We start from the raw sequence: 6454 nt of genomic DNA on the forward strand, positions 1-6454 counted from the left end.
TTTGCCTCAGCCTCCCAAGTAACTGGGACTACTGGCACCTGCCACAATATATGGCTATATTTTAGAGATGGGGTCTCACTCTTGCTCAGGCTGGTCTCAAACCTGTGCGCTCAGGCAATCCACCCATCTCGGATTCCCCAAGAGCTGGGATTATGGGCATGAACTATCACTCCCAGCCCAGTGAATTCATTCTTGAATATTGACCTTGGAAATTATCAGCAGTTAAGAAATGGCTTCAGAAGTTTTAATTTTATATTCCTAATGAATTGTTCACTGATTTTATCTATTTGAACTTTCTACTCACTTTTGTCTTGGAACCATGTGCCTCAGAAATTTTATAGCCTTTGTCTGAAATGATGCATTGATAAATAACATATCCACTGGAATATTCATGATGACTCTGTAATTCTTATAATAACTCACTCTCTTGCTCTCTACTCTGTGAAGCATTATACTATATGTACTATGAGTGCTACCTCTGGAATCAGAATTCATGGGAAGAAACTAAGGTCCATTTACTTACTACCTCTGAAGTAATACTGCAACTAAGAAAACAACTAAAAATAGTATATGATACATAGATAATTAGATTGATGATGATTAAAAGATAAGTAGGCAAAAAGGATAAAGAAAGTAATAAATAATGTGGGCATGATGCTAATAATTCAGTGGTAGTTCTTTATCAAAATATTATAGTAAAGAATTTTTACATACATGTTTCATATCCTGTTCTGTAGTTAATAAAAATATTGAGAGCATCTTTGTCTCAATCTGAATTTCCATCAGAAAGCATTCTTTCTCAAACAGAGAAAAAAATGTTACTAATCCAAATTAAAATTCTCAGCCTAAACATTTAAAATTTAAATACATTTGAAACTTATCTTAAAATATAGTAATTTGGCTTTCATTTCTGAAGTACAGATTGAACTTTTATATTATATCTTGAACATGAAGTTCTGTAGGGCTGCTATTAATTTAGATTGGTTTCCTTGGAAACAGGAGCTCTTTTTAACCTATCACTAGTGTCATTCATTTCTTTAAAACCAAAAAAATAAATTTTAAGATGGAATTTCAAAAACGTAAACTACAGGGTTTTTTTTTTTTTCCTGTTTTTCGTTTGGGAGGATAAGTAAAGCAGAATGTATTTAGCACCAAAAAAAAAAAAATCATTAATAATAAACATAGAATAATGATAAGTATATTTATCATTTACTTTGGTTGTGCCAATGATGCTTATACATATCGCTTATTCAGATCTCTGAAAGACAAAAGCTGTTTTGGTAAAAGATGTAAATTGCTAGGCTGTATAACATCACTATAACATCAAAAGTGCATGTAATATGCACTGACAAGTTTGAAGTATATATACTACATGCACTTTGCTAAATGGAACTTAACTTCAGCAGAGACAGAATTCTTATGATGCAATTAGCAAATAAATACAAAGTAGTTGTGTGGTTCCACATTGACCATGAGCCAAGAAAAATCTTTAAGTAGAAGCAGAAGAATTACAAAGGAAAAAGTGAGTTTATTTTTCACCACAGAATTTTAGTTGCCATTTCCATAGCATAGAATTGATGCAAGATGACTGTCAGTTGACCCAAATATAATCAAGTAAAATCCCAAGAGGTTTTTATGCCAAAAAATAATGAATATATTGAATTAAAGAAGATTATCATTACCTGCTTCTTTTAGAAAAGTAATTTTATCAAAGCCAAAAAAGCAAAATCACGACAGGCTACTAAAATTTTAGGCTTTTTTAAAATTTCAAAGAAGTAGGGGAGAACAAATTATTTTGTTCACGGATACCTTCTGTAATGTTTAAGACAGGGCTTTTAGTGTGTCCATTACCAGAATGATGCTCATTACACCTGACAGGTCAGACTTTATCCCTCATTTTCTCTTCTACCTTCCCCCTGTCCTTGGTTTCCAATGACCTTACAGCTCTTTATGCCCTTGTGTACTCACCTTTTAGCTCCTAATTATTAGTGAGCACGTGTGGTGTATGTTTTTTTCATTTATGAGATACTTTATTTAGAAAAATGGTCTCCAGTTCCATCCAAGTTACTGAAAAATATTATTTCATTCCTTTCTATGGTTGAATATGAGTCCTTAGTATGTACGTGTGCCACATTCTTTTATCCACTTATGGATTGATGGGCAGTTTGCAATTGCAAACTGTGATGAGATAAACATTCGAGTATAGGTGTCTTTTTTGATAAAATGACTTATTTTCCTTTGGGTAGATAGCAATTCCACTGCTGGACCAAAGAATAAGTTAAAATTTATTCTCTTGAGGAATCTCCATACTGTTTTCCATAGAGATTCCACTAATTTGCAGCATCCAGGGCCAGTGTATAAGCGTTCCTTTTTCTCTGTATCCACATCAGCATCTATCCTTCTTTGACTTTTTAATAGTGACCATTCTGACAAGGGTAGATGGTATCTCACTGTAGTTTTAATTTAATTTGAATTTCTCTGATTAGTGATATTGAGTACTTTTTAATATGTTTGTTGGTCATTGTCTATCTTCTTTTTAAAACCTTCATGTCAATTGTCCTTTTTTAAACAATTTTTTTTTCTTGCTGATTTGTTTGAGTCCTTTGTAGATTTTGCACATTAGTTCTTCATGGGATATATATTTTACCAGTATTTTCTCCTATTCTTTATGCTGTCTGTTGATTATTTTTATTTGCTATGAAGAACTTTTAAAATTAATCAAGTCACATTTATTTATTTTTGCTATTGTTGTATTTGTCCTTAGTCAGAAATTCATTGCCTATGCAGATGTTAAGTATCTAGAAGAGTTTCCCTTACATTTTCTTCTTGATTTTTACGGTTTAATGCCTTATATTTTAAGTCTTTTATTCATCTGAAATTAATTTTTTGTATGTAGTGACAGAAGGGGTCCTGTTTTGTTCTTCTGTATGTGGATATTCAGTTTTCCTGGCACCACTGATTGAATAGGGCTTCCCTTACCCAGGGTATGTTATTGCCAGCATTGCTGAAGATCAGTTGGTTGTAGGTACATGATTTTTCTGGGTTCCCTATTCAGTTATATTGAACAGGGGTCTGTGTCTCTACTTTTATACCAATACCATGATGTTTATATAGATAGCTCTGCAGTATAATTTAAACTCAGACAATATGATTCCTACAGATTTTTTTTTTTTTTCTCAAGATGGCTTTGGCTATTGAGTACCTTTTTTGACTCCAAATGAAGCATAGACTTATTTTCCCTAGATCCATGAAATATAACATTGAAATTTAGGTTCTTTTTCTTGTATTCCTGGTTAATTTTGGAAAAAGTCTATTAATCTTGTTCATCTTTTCAAAGACTTAACTTTTTGTTTCAATGATCTTTTGCATTTTTTTTTGTTTTCCACTTCATTTATTTTTCATCTAACCTTTGTTATTTGTTTTATTCTATTTGAGATAGTGATATTAATTTGTAATATTTCTGACTTTTGGATGTGGACATTTACAATCATGATTTTCTCCCTTAGGCATGCTTTTGCTTATTCTCATAGATTTTGATAGCTTGTGTCCACTTTTTAATTCTGTTCAGGGAATCTTTTGATTGCCACCTTAATTTTATTATTGACTAATAATTTTGAATAGCAGGTTGAATAGAATTGAGCCATACTCTTAGAGTTGATTTCTAGTTTTAATCCAATATGATCTGAGAAAATACTTGGTATGATTTTGATTTTTTAAAATTTGTTGAGAATTTTTTTCTAGCATAAATGGTGATTAATTTGGAACATATCCCATATGCCAATGAGAAGAATGTGTATTCAGCTTTGAGGTAGAATATTCTGTAAATGTCTTTTAGATTGATTTGTTCTGGGGCCCTAGATTTGTCCAGCTCTGATCTTGAGGTATTCAGCCCTCAGCAATTACAATGTTATCATTTATCTCCTTGCTTAGCTCCAATAACCAAAATCAGAGCAGAATTAAATGTAGTTGAGAATAGAAGAATCACTTGGAAGATCAGCAAATAAAAAAACTGGTTCTTTGAAAACATTATAAATAGATAAGCCCTTGGCCAGACTAACTAGAAATAGAAAAATAGGATCTCTAATAAACTCAATCAAAAAAGAAAAAGAGGAAAGAACAGATATCACAGAGATACAAAAGATCATCAACAACTACTACAAAAAACTCTATGCCTAGAAATTCCATTCATTTTATCTGCCATCCATATTCTAATTTCCATTTCTGCCATTTTGATAATTTCCTTGTAGTTGTAGTTTACTTCTGTACCTCTATTGTGATCTTTTGAGAGTGTCCTTCTGTTTCATGTTGCCAGAGTTATTTTGCTCTCATCTTATTATTATTATTTATTTTTTGAGACATAGTGTCACTCTGTTGCCCTGGATAGAGTGCTGTAGTGTCATAGCTCACAGAAACCTTAAACTCTTGGGCTCAAGTAATCTTCTTGCCTCGGCTTTCTGAGTAGCTAGGACTATAGGCACCAGCCAAAATACCTGGATAGTTTTGCAATTTTTAATATAGATGGGGTCTTACTCTTGCTCAGGCTAGTCTCAAACTCCTGAGCTCAGGTGATCCACCTCAGTTGGCCTCCCAGAGTGCTGGGCTTACAGGGATGAGCCACTACACCAAACTTGAAACCTCTTTTCTTGACTCAGGGGTAATAAATTTGCAGGGAATACGTTCTTTGCTGCAAACTCTCCTGCTTGATTAGCTTGATTAGAAGAAAAGGAGATGGAAATTTTTTTTTTTTTTTTCTATCTGGAAAATCGATGTGGCAGAGGAGGGGTATCTGCACTAGAAATCTTTAATGCAGCTGTTCCAATTTGTTCTGTTCATCTGTCATTTCTTCTGTTCAAGGCTGTGCTGGATGCAGTTTGCACTGGGGTTGCAATGCTCACCAGATAGTTATAGGACAATTGAGTTAGGAGCTGAGTAAGATCTTCTACCTAGCTTGATATTGTGAGAATTCTTTTGCATGGGGTCTCCCTGCAGAGGTGACAGTAGCAGCTGAGTGAGGCTATGTAAGCAATGTTTGTGGGTTCCAGGGCTATAGATGTTTGCTCGAATCAGCTTGCAGTATATTGGCTACTCATGGCTTGGGGTCTCTGGTGGGATGTTGGACTGGGGCAGTTCCTTTAGCCTGTGGTAATGGTGGAATCATTAGGCTTTGGTTCATGCTGAAGTCTTGGTGGCAGTGTCCTGGGCCTGGCAAGAGCTCTGGAGGAACAGAGGTATACAGCCTTGGGCTCTGGTGTGAGAACCTCAGAGCCAGGACTGAGGAGGAGCCTGAAGCAAGGCTTATAACTAGAGCCTCAGGGTCAGAGGCAGGGCCATGTAGGTGGAGGGTGGGAGTCAGATCTTATCAAGCACTTAGCAGTTGGCCTGGAGGATGGAGTCTGGTCAAGCAAAGTGGCAGTCTATCCCACAGGTTGAAGGACCACACAGGTGGAGGTAGGTTCCAGTGGCTCGGGGATTGTGGAGTTGTCCCTGCTTTACCCAGGGCCTGCTAAAATAGTCACACAAAGCTTACAGGTTAGAGCTTAGAGTTTACTGTGCCTATCAAGTCCCATGCTCAGATCCCTTTGTGCTATAGTGGGGAGGGTGCTGAGCTTCCCATCACAAGGTACTGCTAGGGAAGCATGCAGTTAGTCTGTTCCGCCTCCAGCCTGGTGGGAGCAGTGCAAAGGCTGCCACCCAAAGTTGAGCACTGTGAACTCAGAATGGCTTCAACTGCTGCCTGATCCACACTGTGACTGTTGTCTGGTATAATAACTCCACACAGACTCCAGTCTCACCAGGTGGAGGTCTGTGGTGGTAGTGCCTTCTCATAGTCCCATAGCAACTATCAGCTGACTGTGGTGCCCCAGCACTTCACCCTCCAAGTCTTCCCTGTGCATACTTTGATGTTGTCAAATGTATCACTACGTCATCTTTTTCTCTCCCACACTGGATGTCCCATGTTGCTTTTCTGTCATTTCACAATGTTCCTTCCAAGAAGAGGAATCTGTACATAGGCACTGCCTCCAATTTCACTTCTTTCCTTGAGAGCAGCCTGCTGGTAGACTGCTTCTAGTCTGACATTTTTTCCTCTCCTATTTGCAATTTTCAATCCTTTCAGTGAGTGCAACATTGTGCATGCTGTTTCTAGCCAACCATCATGCTTTTCCTCTCCTCTCAGCTTGTTTTAAACATTATTTATCTATGCAGTATATTTCTAAGCATACTATTAATATATACAAATTATTTTATAAAATGAAAAACCAATATAGTTAGCAAATGGACGTAAACTGAGTGTATTTTGTGTCAGAAACTCTGAGTTTATTGTCTAGCTCTTCCACTTAGCAACCTTGACTCCTTGGGGAATAACTAAGCTTCCTAAATATAAATTTTTGTCTTGTGGTTTGTAGAAATAACTTCTATCACTTACAATTATTATTTTCTATGGAATTTTGGTTAT

This window comes from Otolemur garnettii, unplaced genomic scaffold, assembly GCF_000181295.1.
Source record: "Otolemur garnettii isolate 467f Iridium unplaced genomic scaffold, OtoGar3 scaffold00246, whole genome shotgun sequence".
Classification (NCBI taxonomy): Eukaryota; Metazoa; Chordata; class Mammalia; order Primates; family Galagidae; genus Otolemur; species Otolemur garnettii.